The sequence below is a fragment of the Ovis aries genome, chromosome 24 (genome assembly GCF_016772045.2).
Source record: "Ovis aries strain OAR_USU_Benz2616 breed Rambouillet chromosome 24, ARS-UI_Ramb_v3.0, whole genome shotgun sequence".
Classification (NCBI taxonomy): domain Eukaryota; kingdom Metazoa; phylum Chordata; class Mammalia; order Artiodactyla; family Bovidae; genus Ovis; species Ovis aries.
This window is the reverse complement of record NC_056077.1, coordinates 9,603,926-9,618,484: the sequence shown is the minus strand read 5'-3', so window position 1 is coordinate 9,618,484 and position 14,559 is coordinate 9,603,926. Positions and strand designations below refer to the sequence as shown.

Sequence of the window (14,559 nt, the reverse complement as noted above, 5' to 3'; positions counted from 1 at the left end):
TGGTTTAATTATTCTTGCCTATAATTTTCTATATACATTGATGTCAGACTCTGTTCAGACTTTGCAGTCACGTTCGTGCTGCCTGGCTTTCATGTAAATACTATCATGCTTACTTCGTATAAAACTGTATTTTCATATTGGTGTAGAAGGGCCTTTGGTTGGCAGGAATTGCTTTATTTCTCCTTGAATTTATCGACGAACTACAACATCAGCTAATTACACACAAAAAAACAGACTGTCAGGTGAAGTCACATGGTAGATATTCAATTTAAGTGAATAATGCTTAGGAGAGCGAGTGCGACGGCTGCCATAAAAAAACACTGTCCCTGTGGCCCATGATTTTGCTCTTAGTGGCCTTTGTGTTCCTCCTGAGCGTGAATGGGGGACAGGAATCTGCTGTAATCCCCAGGCCTCACTTTGGAAGTGATGCTTATCATCGGATGAATATCTGTCTTATTGGCCTGAATGTGATTCTTAGTATGTAAGAGCAGTTATTTCTGTTTGACATTCTTTCAAACACAAGCCGAGCACTTCCTCTGATGTTTGTGAAAATACAACCTGATCTAAAGCTGGAGAAAAGGCTCCCTAGATTGATTGCTTTGAGAGCAGAGCAAAACTTGTAGGCGAGCACGACTCAGCACCCCAGAATGTCTCTTTGACATGCGAATTATGTGTTGTGGTTTTGTTTTTAAATTATATTCATCTTTGGAGACTCACAGTGGAGTCTCCACCCAAAGACTCACAGTGGAGCTGGGTCTCCACTGTGCAGTGGGCTATCTCTAATTGTGCTTCGTGGGCTCCTCACTGCTTGGTTTCTCTTGTTGCAGAGCATGGGCTCTAGAGCTCAAGCTCAGTAGCTGTGGCACACGGACTTAGTTGCTCCGTGGGGGAATCTTCCTGGACCAGGGATGAAATCTGTGTCCCCTACATCAGCAGGCGGATTCTTAACCACTGGACCACCAGAGAAGTCCCTACAGATTATTTAGAACTGAAAACATTCAAGGCCCACCCAAAGACTCAAGAAGAAACTTTGACCGTTTCCCTAACTGCTTCAAACTTTGACCTTTTCCCTAACTGCCTAAAGGTAGAAAGCCTATTCCCAGAGTGGAGCTGTCACCAGAGATAACTGAGAAGAGTGTGGAATAGGAATGGTGGGTGAAACTCTTAGAGAGCAGAGTCCATTCTCTGTCTCCTGAACTGCAAAGCCCTGCAGACATTTGTTTAGCAAACATTTGCTTTTCCATCTCAATGTCAATCGCCTTCCTCACTCTTGAAGTCCCAAACCACTGCTTCTAAAATTCTCTTTTATCTTTCTTTTGCATTTAAGGTTTTAAACCATTTTGGTGAGTTGCTCAGTTTCCCTGGGTCTTTCCTAGGTATGCATGTTATTGAACTTTTATTTGTTTTTCTTCTGTTAATCTATCTTATGTCATTTTTAAATATAAATTTGATACTTAAAAAAATTGTTGTCTTTTAATTTTTATTTATTCATTGCGGGGGACTGCCCGTGAAGGGTCAAGTGTTGGGAGCTTCTCGGCAGGTTATGCAGAGCCTTAGGCATGTTCCTAAGCTCCCTGTCCCGCCCCCCTGAAGAATTTGTATAGCCCTTAAGGCTCCAGGATGTCTAGTTCCTGCAACATTTCATAGAAGATAGATTATCTTATTATGTACACTTCATAGAAGATAGATTATCTGATTGTGTTCTGTACACAATGGTAAGGGTCTGGTGATTGTATCTTGAGATTAAAAACAATCTTGTAAATGTCATAAGTCACATACATCATCCTATATATACTGCAGCATAATAAAGAAAGGCATCAGCCATTTTGGTCTGATCCTCTCAACCCCATCTTTTGTCTCTCTCTTATTTTTCTTAGCGGGGACGCTCCGTTCTCTCCCTGTGCAGGTGCGACTCTTGCTTGTGCTGGCCGCGGCAATTCATTTTTTTTTTTGGCGGGGGAGGGGGACTTTCCTGGTGGCTCAGATGGTGAAGAATCTGCCTGCAATGCAGGAGATGTGAGTTTTGATCCTTGGGTTAGGAGATTCCCTTGGAGAAGGGAATGGCAACCCACTCCAATATTCTTGCCAGGAGAATTCCATGGACACAGGAGACTGGCCAGCTACAGTCCGTGGGGTTGCAAAGAGTCAGACACAACTCAACAACTCACACGCACATTTTATTTGGCCATTCCATGCGGCATGTGGGATCTTAGTTCCCTGACCAAGGATTGAATCTGGGCCTGCTGCACTGAGAGCTTGGAGTCTTTTTTAAAAAATTAATTTATTTTTAAATTGAAGGGTAATTGCTTTACAGAATTTTGTTGTTTTCTGCCAAATATCAACATGAATCAGTCATAGGTATATATATGTCTCCCCCCTCTTAGACCTCCCTCCCACCTCCCTCCCCATCGCACACCTCTAGGTTGTCACAGAGTCCCTGTTTGAGTTCCTGAGTCATACAGCAAATTCCCCTTGGCTATTATTTTACATACACTAATATCTGGGAGCTCAGGGTATTAACCACTGGACTTCCAGGCGAGTCCCATGTCTCATGTCATTTTAAGTCTTAGACCAGCTGGAAGAACCAAGAAGGGTAGAGGAAAACTTCTTCCTCCCTGATAGTCTCTAAGGTGGGGCTGGAGATGAGGAGGATTAGTCTAGACTCAGATGTGGAGGGGAGAGTATCACATGCTGGGTCTGCTCCCAGCGCTCTTTGTCCCTTGGCAGCCTCTGTCGTGTTACCTGACCTAATGCCTGCCCGTGAAACCACTAAGAAAGGACCCAGGCTTCTGGGCTTACAAAGCACCTCGTCTCCTCTCCAGGCCATGCACACTCCTCAGTCACAGCTACACATTCAGTCTCATTTAACTACTCAAAGCTTATGCCCTCCAGTAGAAACGCCTCTGACAATGACCATGAATGACTATCACTTCCTTGAATGAACCATGTGACCTTGGACTTTCCTAACTGTCTAGACAGATAGTCATCTCCAGTCTGCCTTTAGTGAATATGGTCTTCACTCTGGGGTAGCCATCCACATTTTCCAGGACTCCCTCCTAGGATCCACAACCATCCTTGGGCATGGAAGTGGTTGCTGTACAAAGTATTGGGTTGGCCAAATACTGTAGGGTATTCCATCTTATAGAAAAAGATGAATGGACTTTTTGGCTAGTCCAATACATGAAACTTCAGCTTCACATGAGGTTTTGTTTCTGAGTTTGAGGGGTCATGAACTGGTGACATCCATATGGGATCTGTTGCTGCTAGACCAGATAAGCAAGCGAAGTGGCTCAAGTTTCAGCATCTTGGCAAACTAGATAAGGGATGGATTGTACCCTGACCAAAACTGTGTTGTGCTTAGAATCACACTGGTAGCAAGGTAGAACAATCAGACTCCTATATATCAAAACAGGTAGAATGACTGAGTAAAGTGCTCTGACCAGCAGCCTGGAACCTCTTGTCTTATCTGCTCTGGGATCCCTTAGTCCCTGGTATTTGGGAGGACTTTAGGTGTTCTTCTTCTTTTTTTTAATACTTATTTATTTGGCTGCACTGGTTCTTCATGGTGGCATGTGAGGTCTTTAGTTGTGGCGTGTGGAATCTAGTTCCCTGACCAGTGATTGAACACGGGCCCCCTGAATTAGAAGTGATATAGTTAACGTCAGGCAGGTTGATAAGTAGTCCAAGGCTCTTAGGGACGTATACACTTTCTTTGTGTTACCAGTCACAGGTAGGCCCTGTGTTAATGATTATGTAGCAACAGTATATCTTGTTTGAAAGCGTGTTTTTCCTTCTTAGTAGGATCTGTTCCTGCTGGCTAATCTTGTACTGATGTTACCTCAGGATGTATGCCTTGGGAAAGGGTCTGGTAAAACTTTTACAACCTTGAGATATTCTTTTGAAAAGTATATAATGCTCTGTTCAAGATAACAATGGGGGTATTCTCTGTTACCCCCTTCTGATGTTTATGTCAGAAGTCTTTCTGTTTTCTTTTCAATAAAACGCTCCTTCCTCATCACAAGCCTTGAGTGGTCACTGCTAACTGCCCAGCTCAGTGAGGAAATTCCTCTTCCTTGTAGAGGCCGTGAGCTTGGGTACAATACACACACCCTGACCTCATTTCATCCAGATGGGTTTCAGAAGCACAGAGTCTTAGCCATTGGATAGGCAGGGAAGTCCCTCAGGTGTGAATTCTTTGGCTGCTCACTGTTTTAACCATCCTTCAGTATCTACTACAGCAAAGCCAAAGACTTACAACCCTATGGGTTCAACGGGTACAGGTACAAGTCAGGTGGTGAAGAGGAACAGGACACACAGAAACTATCTTTTGAAATCAAGGGGTGGACGGAGAGGCAAGGATTAACCTGTCCAGATGCTGCTTCCTTGCAGACTGGCCTCCTAAAGACGAAGTTAGCGTCCTATGGAAAGAGTCTGTTTGGGTTACAGAAACTGGTTAAAGCTGAGAGTGAAAAGAATAACCTTTCTGGCAGCGTCCTGATGTGGTAGAACAAGGCCGAGGTGGTCTGTCATACTAAATGACTGTATCTTCAAGACTTGGACCACAGATCAAGGTCATATTAAAGGGAGGCTGGTGCATCCTTAGCCATAGAGCTAGTAAGCCAGGAGGTTACAATTCTTCTCCTGGACCCTTATCTGACTACAAATTCTGTTTTCTGCCCCTTATGAAGATGGGCATTGGAGGGGAGTGGGGTCAAACAGCTCCATTGCCCCTTCTCTATTATTTCCTCCAATAAACACTGTTTCAGGCCTGCTGTGTATACTGTCAGCCCATATACTTTATTGAAGTACAGTTGATTTACAATATTTTATTAGTTACAGGTGTACAACATAGTGATTCAATATTTTTAGATTAAACTCTATTTAAAGTTATTGTAAAATAATGGTTATATTTCCCTGTGCTGTGCAATATATCCTTGTTGCTTATCTATTTTTAATATAATAGTTTGTACCTCTTAATCCCATACCACTCCCTGTATTGCCCCTCCCCATTCCCGTTCCCCACTGATAACCGTTAGTTAGTTTTCTATATGTGAATCTGTTTCTCTTTTGTTATGTATATTAGTGTGCTTTACTTTTTAGATTCCATGTATAAGTGATAACATAGAGTATTTGTCTTTCTCTGACATTTCATTAAGCATAATACTCTATAGGTCTATCCACATTGTTGCAAGTGGCAAATTTCATTCTTTTTTAGGTTCCATTATTTTTCAGGGTATGTACACAGATCACATTTTCTTTATCCATTCATCTCTTGATGGTTGCTTCCAAGTCATGGCCATTGTAAATAATGCTGCTATGAACATTGGGGTATATGTATCTTTTTGAAATAGTATTTTCCTCTTCTTTGGATATATACCCAGGAGTGGAATTGCTGGATTGTATGGTAGTTTTATTTTTAGTTTTTTTGAAGAACTTCCATACTGTTTTTGAACAGAAGCACTTTTACAAAGTTTTCTTTGTATGTGTGATAAGTTACTTTAGTAGTGTCTGGCTCTTTGCAACCCTGTCAACTGTAGCCTGCCAGACTCCTCTGTCCATGAGATTCTCCAGGCAAGAAAACTGTAGTGGGTTTCCAGGCTCTCCCTCCAGGGAATCTTCCTGACCCAGGGATCAAACCTGCTCTCTGATTCCTCCTACAGAGGTAGGCAGGTTCTTTACCACTAACGCCATCTGGTAAGCCCAGAAAGCTTCCCACCAATATTTAAATCTTTTGTCTCAATATGTTTTAGAAGGTAGAGGTACAGTGTTCACAATTAAAAGTTAAGCTATTGCAACTGAATCTTATTGCTTGTTGCCTATCACCCATTTCCTTCCTATTGGCATCAGTTCACTGAATTTTCTTAAACAAAATTAACCAAACAGTTGAGGTAGGGTTGAGACCCCACCTACAGACTTGGGGGTGGTACCTGATCAACTTCAGGCAACCAGCAAAAACTGTTTTATTTCTCAGGAGTCATGACTTGTCTTAAGAATGTTTGTAGGGATTGTCCTGGTAGTGCAGTGACTAAGACTCCTCCTCCTCCCAATGGAGGGGGCCCGGGTTGGATCCCTGGTCAGGGAGCTGGAACACAACTAAGACCCAGCGCAGACAAATAAATAAATAATACACATTGAAAAAAGGGAAAGCAGTGGTCACGGAGACATTCCTGCCTGCTGTTTCTCAGGTGCCAGCAGCTTAAGTTGATCAGTATGTCAGAGTGACGTGTTTGGGGGGGCCGTGTTCTGAATCCCTTCTTAGACTTACTTCGAAGCCAGTTTTAAGGAAATTGAAGAAAAATAAAGAGAAACCAGGTCATTGGTGACATGGCTGAGCTGCTGTATCAGTCTCAGCTAAATGCTCTCTGTTGCTGGGCTTATTAATTTTGTGGGATGATATATCCTTATTACAGTTGGTCCCCTGGTGGCTCAGAGGTTAAAGCATCTGCCCGGAATGCAGGAGACCCAGGTTCAATCCGTGGGTCGGGAAGATCCCCTGGAGAAGGAAATGGCAACCCACTCCAGTACTCTTGCCTGGAGAATCCCATGGAGAGAGGAGCCTGGTAGGCTACAGTCCATGGTTTCTCAGAGTTGGACACGACTGAGCGAGCTTCCCAGGTGGCATTAGTGGCAAAAAACCCACCTGCCAATGCAGGAGACATAAGAGCTGCAGGTTCGATCGTTGGGTCAGGGAGATCCTAAGGAGAAGGGTATGGCAGCCCACTCCAGGGTTGTTGCCTGGAAGCATTCCAGGACAGAGGAGCCTTGATAGACTATAGCCCCTAGAGTCACAAAGAGTCGGACATGAAGGATGGCGTTTAGCACGCGTGTCTTTCTTATTGTTCAAGACAGTGACTATGGATGTCTACTGCTTGCTACTTGGAGGATCATAACAGATATCGCCATTACTTCTGATGCGATAACAAGAAAACCATTCACAATAGACCAAGAAAGAGGCTAGAAGGGCAAGGATATTACGATTCAAATTTTGACATGTGCTGTTTATATCTGTGTTGCAGTAAGAGTCAAGAAATACTGTAAATTGAGTTGTGTGGTAGGAAAGATTTTATGTTTTACGTGTTCAACAGGCCTTAATTTTCACAATGGACATCTCTACCCAAGAAATTAGGGTGTGAGAAGTGGCTGGGGATGTAAAGAGCATTATTCGTTGAGAAGATAAAAGTTGCCCGAAAATTGAGACAAGGCCAAGTTCCACTGTGCAGATAACAGGCAACAGACTTGAGCAACTTGCCTATAGAAGTGGAATTTTGTTGTTTGATGTCTTTGTTAATTGATGGTTTTATCTGATTAATGGCCCTATGAAGTTAACATGTACCCCAAATAACTTAGTCATGAATTTATTGCCTAACAATCTTTAACCATCTTTGCGACTTAGACTCACAATCTTTAACCAGGTATTTCTTTCTAGAACCTGATCTTGCTCCTCCCCCTGTTTTTGTGAGCTCTCTGTTACTTAGCTGCTAGGTCGTGTCTGACTGTTGGCGACCCAATGGACTATAGCTTTCTGGGTTCCTCTGTCTATGGGATTTCTGAGGCAAGAATACTGGAGAGGGTTGCCATTTCCTTCTCCAAGTGAACTCTCTAGATTTAAAAACAAACAAACAAACAAAAACCAAACAACCCACAAAGAAACTTCATGCTATCCAGTATAACCCTTCCTCCCAACCTTTTAGGTTCCAGACCTCTGAGTAGAGACATCAGAAAATGTGACCACATCATGAAGTCTGTCTTCTGGATAAATGGAACCAGTTTTTAATTACTTGTTGCTTCACAAAAGCAAAAAAGACTGGATGGACTTTCACCAAACAGGGAGGATGTATTTAAGATGGTCTGAATTGTGTAGGGGAATAAAAAAATCTTTTCCCTCTGCCCATCTTAGGCATTTTCAACTGGGGCCCTGTAAACGAGACCAACAAAAGACCAATTAACAAGGATCAGTCAGTGCTCTCTTCAGCAGCACATATACTAAAATTGGAACGATACAGAGAATATTAGCATCGCCCCTGCGCAAGGATGGCACACAAATTCGTGAAGCATTCCATATTTTTAATCAAAACTACAATGAGATATCACCTCACACTGGTCAGAATGGCCATCATCAAAAAGTCTACAAACAATAAATGCTGGAGAAGGTGTGGAGAAAAGGGAACTCTCTTGCACTGTTGGTGGGAATGTAAATTGATACAGCCATTATGGAAGACAGTATGGAGATTCCTTAAAAAACTAGGAATAAAACCACCATCTGACCCAGCAATCCCACTCCTAGGCATATACCCTGAGGAAACCAAAACTGAAAGAGACACATGTATCCCATTGTTTGTTGCAGCACTATTTACAGTATCTAGAACATGGAAGCAACTTAGATGTCCATCAACAGATGAATGGATAAAGAAGTTCTGGTATATATACACAATGGAATATTACTCAGTCATAAAAAGGAACACATTTGAGTCAGTTCTAATGAAGTGGAAGAACCTAGGAGCTATTATATAGAGTGAAGTGAGTCAGAAAGAGAAAGATAAACACCGTATTCCAACACATATATATGGAATCTAGAAAAATGGTACTGAATAATTTACTTACAGGGCAGCAGTGGAGAAACAGACATAGAGAATAGACTTATGGACTTGGGGAGAGGGGAGGAGAGGGTGAGATGCATGGAAAGAGTAATGTGGAAACTTACATTATTATATGTAAAATAGATAGCCAACAGGAATTTGCTATATGGCTCAAGAAATTCAAACAGGGGCTCTGTATTAACCTAGAAGGGTGGATTGGGGAGGGAGATGGGAGGGAAGTTCGAAAGGGAGGGGACATATGTATACCTATGGCTGATTCATGTTGAGGTTTGACAGAAAACAGCAAAATTCTGTAAAGCAATTATCCTTCAATAGAAAATCAATTAATTAAAAAAAAAAAACAAGGATCAATCAAATAGAAGTGTGCTAGCATGCATACTGCACATATACGTGGGAGAAAGGTAAGTAGCTCAGGGGGCTTCCCTGGTGGCTCAGTGGTAAAGAACCCATCTGCTAATGCAGGAGACACAAGAGATGAGAGTTCGATTCTTGTGTTGGGGAGATGCCCTGGAGGAGGCATGGGAACCCACTCCAGTATTATTGTTTGGAGTATCCCATGAACAGAGGAGGCCGGCGGGCTACAGTCCATAGGGTCTTAAAAGAGTTGGACCCAACTGAGCAATTAAACAATAAAAACTAGCACAGAGGAGTAGTTAGAATTTGAGATCTATGTTCCTTAGTAGGGGAAACAGAATGAGAATCAGTATCTATAGAGAAGAAAATGATGCTTTGGAAAGCTCGATGAATCCTTAAAAGGTTAGATGCAAGACAGAACAGTCCTGTGACAGTCTGTCTGGGTGGGGTACTGACTTCTCCCCTCAGGAGAAGACTCAAGTGGCTCCTGGAGAGGGCACTTAGGACAACTGAATTCTTTCAGGAGGTTCTACCTTTGAGGGATTTCAGAAGCACAAACGTCTTCAGTTCAAAATGATTCTTAAGCCAAAGTGGAATGTTTCAGGGTGGTCTGTCTGGATCCCCTTCACTTGAAAAGATGTGAATTTCATTTTGGGAGGCTTTGGAGCGTTACCTCGAAGAGGGAGGTAGTCATTCTCCAAGGAGCTGAAATTGAGGTTCAAGTTAAAAATCGTGTGACTGTTGATTGGCAAAAAGTAGTCAGATCTACAGCAGGTTAATGTACTCACACCGTGCCCTCAGTGAAGTACGCTGCCTAAGCACAGAGAACTGAATCTAAGGTTGGCCAGACTCTCTACACCCCAGGGTTCTCATCTGTAAAAGGGAATAACATTATCTATTTCGTAGAGCTGTTTTAAAGGTTGACAAAGGCTCTCTCCTTGACCAAACTTTAATCAGCTCCTCTAAACTCTCTTCCCAAGGAGAACTTAGGTTTGGGGCTCCCGTCCTCTTCTTGGCATGGCCCAGTCTTAGCAAAAATGGCTAAGTCAGCTTAACCAGCATCCCCCACTCTCAGCATCTGGTCACCATGGATGTCTGACCAAATTCCTCATCCACCCCCATCCCCCAGGTGATGTCTGACCACTAGGTGATGTCTGATCACTTTGCTCCACTTTCAGTGAGAATCTGGTTAGGTTGTTTTAGGCAGAATCCCGTGTTTCCTCTTGATTTTCCAGCCCCCAACCACCACCTTTCTCCCTGGCTAGGAGTCCCCCGACTGGTCCTTGTTGATTTCGGAATTGAGCCCGGTTCCACACAGAGGTCTCTTTACCTCTGTAGCCATAATTCTGAGTCAATCTTGTTTTTGCCACTTTACCTTACTGCATTTTCTTTGACAGCATTACATGGGTTACCAAATGAAACACACTTAGAATGGCACCTGGCACACAGTCGCAGCTCTGTTAGGAATTTTTCAGCCTCTCACATCAGTTTCCCAACCAATGAAAGTAAAGACACATCCTTGTTAGGTCCAAGAAACCGCTGCAGACATGGGTTACTAAAGATCCCTGATCCCCGCTCCCTTCTCTCTGAGCTGCTTTACCCTGGACCATTCAGGCCCACTATCCTCCTCTTCCTGCCCAAGGGCCGAGGGGTCCTATTTTCCATCCCAACACAAGCTCAGAGCACTCACTTATCTTGTTCTACAATGATTCTCTCTTTCCCAAAGACGTGTGATATTTTTCAGTTCCTTGTTCCTCATTCAAGGACTTTTATCTGCGCCACTCCCTTCCACCCAAGGTCAACCACATTTGTTATCCTCAGAGACATGCTTGTTTTCCATTTTCCTTGGGCAGAGCAGCTGGCCCCTAAATAAAATATATTCTCATGCAGCTTTAAGGAGAGAGGCTTAAGAAATGGGAGGACTGAGAAAATATGAAATTGGGGACCCCTTCTAATGTGTCTTCGAAGTTCAGGGTCATGTGGAAAGCCAGGGACTTTATAACAATTCTGTATTCCTTTTTGAGTTCTCATGGCTGACAAGGTCACTGATTTCTCTTCCCTCACTGGAGCACCACTCCAATCCTACCTCCTTCCCCAACTGCAGTTTTTGACTACAGATGGGTTTATACAGAGAACATCAGAATTTAAAAAATATCTGTACCTAGGACCATTGCCAATCACCAGTTCTGGAGAGTCTCTGTGGAAAAAGTCTATTGTCAGACAAAAAAACTTTGTTGCACATAGGAATTCAGTAGTGGTCATTTCAAAAACAAAGTCTATAGAAAGATGTCAAAAGAAGGGTATACACCATCACCACCACCACAACCAAACGTATTTAAAATGATTGTTCAGTGGAAAAGGATAGAAACACAAACTGGACGAGAGTAAGCAATAAATATAGAATATTTTGTTCACACAATTGAGAAGTTGCTGTTCTTTGGAACTCTGCACTCAGATGCTTTTATCTTTCCTTTTCTCCTTTGCTTTTCACTTCTCTTCTTTTCACAGCTATTTGTAAGGCCTCCCTAGATAGCCATTTTGCTTTTTTGCATTTCTTTTCCATGGGGATGGTCCTGATTCCTGTCTCCTGTACAGTGTCACGAACCTCCGTCCATAGTTCATTGGGCACTATATCTATCAGATCTGGTCCCCTAAATCTATTTCTCACTTCCACTGTATAATCATAAGGAATTTGATTTAGGTCATAGCTGAATGGTCTAGTGGTTTTCCCTACTTTCTTCAATTCAAGTCTGAATTTGGCAATAAGGAGCTCATGATCTGAGCCACAGTCAGCTCCTGGTCTTCTTTTTGCTGACTGTATAGAGCTTCTCCATCTTTGGCTGCAAAGAATATAATCAATTTGATTTCAGTGTTGCCATCTAGTGATGTCCATGTGTAGAGACTTCTCTTGTGTTGTTGGAAGAGGGTGTTTGCTATGACCAGTGCATTCTCTTGGCAAAACTCTATTAGCCTTTGCCCTGGTTCATTCTGTATTCCGAGGCCAAATTTGCCTGTTACCACAGGTGTTTCTTGACTTCCTACTTTTGCATTCCAGTCCCCTATAATGAAAAGGACATCTTTTTTGGGCGTTAGTTCTAAAAGGTCTTGTAGGTCTTCATAGAACCATTCAACTTCAGCTTCTTCAGCATTACTGGTTGGGGCATAGACTTGGATTACTGTGATATTGAATGGTTTCCTTGGGAATGAACAGAGATCATTCTGTCATTTTTGAGACTGCATCCAAGTACTGCATTTCAGACTCTTTTGTTGATCCATGCAAAAATATAGCGGAAAACAACAGAATGGGAACGGCTAGAGATCTCTTCAAGAAAATTAGAGATACCAAGGGAATATTTCATGCAAAGATGGGCTCGATAAAGCACAGAAATGGTATGGACCTAACAGAAGCAGAAGATACTAAGAAGGGGTGGCAAGAATACCCAGAAGAACTGTACAAAAAAGAGCTTCACGACCCAGATAATCACGATGGTGTGATCACTCATCTAGAGCCAGACATCCTGGAATGTGAAGTCAAGTGGCCCTTAGGAAGCATCATGATGAACAAAGCTAGTGGAGGTGATGGAATTCCAGTGGAGCTATTTCAAATCCTGAAAGATGATGCTGTGAAAGTGCTGCACTCAATATGCCAGCAAATTTGGAAAACTCAGCAGTGGCCACAGGACTGGAAAAGGTCCGTTTTCATTCCAATCCCAAAGAAAGACAATGCCAATGAATGCTCAAACTACTGCACAATTGCACTCATCTCACAGGCTAGCAAATAATGCTCAAAATTCTCCAAGCCAGGCTTCAGCAGTATGTGAACTGTGAACTTCCTGATGTTCAAGCTGGTTTCAGAAAAGGCAGAGGAACCAGAGATCAAATTGCCCACATCCCCTGGCTCATCAAAAAAGGAAGAAAGTTCCAGAAAAACATCTATTTCTGCTTTATTGACTATGCCAAAGCCTTTGACTGTGTGGATCACAACAAACTGTGAAAAATTCTGAAAGAGATAGGAATACCAGACCACTTGACCTGCCTCTTGAGAAACCTATATGCAGGTCAGGAAGCAACAGTTAGAACTGGACATGACACAACAGATTGGTTCCAAATAGGAAAAGTAGTACCTCAAGGCTGTATATTGTCACCCTGCTTATTTAACTTCTATGCAGAGTACATCATGAGAAACACTGGGCTGGAAGAAGCACAAGCTGGAATCAAGATTGCAGGGAGAAATATCAATAACCTCAGATATGCAGATGACACCACCCTTATGGCAGAAAGTGAAGAAGAACTCAAAAGCATCTTGATAAGAGTGAAAGTGGAGAGCAAAAAAGTTGGCTTAAAGCTCAACATTCAGAAAATGAAGATCATGGCATCTGGTCCCATCACTTCATGGGAAATAGATGGGGAAACAGTGGAAACGGTGTCAGACTTTATTTTGTGGGGGCTCCAAAATCACTGCAGATGTTGATTGCAGCCATGAAATGAAAAGACGCTTACTCCTTGGAAGAAAAGTTATGACCAACTTAGGCAGCATATTCAAAGGCAGAGACATTACTTTTCCAACTAAGGTTTGTCTAGTCAAGGCTATGGTTTTTCCAGTGCTCATGTATGGATGTAAAAGTTGGATTGTGAAGAAAGCTGAACACTGAAGAACTGATGCTTTTGAACTGGGGTGTTGGAGAAGACTCTTGAGAGTCCCTTGGAGTTTAAGGAGATCCAACCAGTCCATCCTAAAGGAGTTTAGTCCTGGGTGTTCATTGGAAGGACTGATGTTGAAGTTAAAACTCCAATACTTTGGCCACCTGATGCAGAGAGCTGACTCATTTGAAAAGACCCTGATGCTGGGAAAGATTGAGGGCAGGAGGAGAAGGGGACGACAGAGGATGAGATGGTTTGATGGCATCACCAACACAATGGACATGGGTTTTGGTGGGCTCTTGGAGTTGGTGATGGATAGGGAGGCCTGGCATGCTGCGATTCAGTTCAGTTCAGTTCAGTTCAGTCGCTCAGTCATGTCTGACTCTTGACGACCCCATGAACTGCAGCATGCCAGTTTATGAATGCACCTGTGGTTCATGGGGTCGCAGAGTCAGATGCGACTGAGCGACGAACGGAGCTTAACTGAAAGGAAATGGTTGTCATGACAACAAAAAAGGGTCTTACAGCCCATCATCTTACCTCATCTAGAAACAACCAGAAACATGTCACATCACACAGTTTTCTGCTCACAGACCGTGCCTTTTCAGTTTTATTGACTTGGTACAATATAGCCATTTTTCAAAATGTCAGAGGTCATTATCTTAAACATTCAGGTACCAGGAAAGCTACTTGTTCTTGTGAGCAGTGCATGAAGTTTTTCTAATTATAGTCTTTCTGGATTCCTGGTCCTTTCCTTTAAATAAAGCGTCTAGCCATATGCTCCGTGAGTAGTATTCTAAGTTTTAGATATTGCCTCGTTTTCTTTGGAATCTGTCAATGTCAGAGCTTTTTAGAGTGTTATTGTAAAAATGTACCAAACGTTGGTTGAGAAATCTAGCTTTTCTGAAGATGAAGTGATTTTTAAAAGAGGTTGTGTGGGAGTCTGTGTCCTGTTTGCAAAAATAGT

General features: G+C 42.6%; 1 non-coding gene across 1 annotated transcript; it reads left to right on the top strand.

Moving 5' to 3' along the window:
* Nucleotides 1-7,959: 7,959 nt before the first annotated feature.
* LOC114110687 (U6 spliceosomal RNA) lies at nt 7,960-8,066 on the top strand. The gene has a single exon (XR_003586930.1). It is a non-coding gene; the product is annotated as a U6 spliceosomal RNA (small nuclear RNA).
* The last annotated feature ends 6,493 nt before the right edge of the window (nt 8,067-14,559 follow it).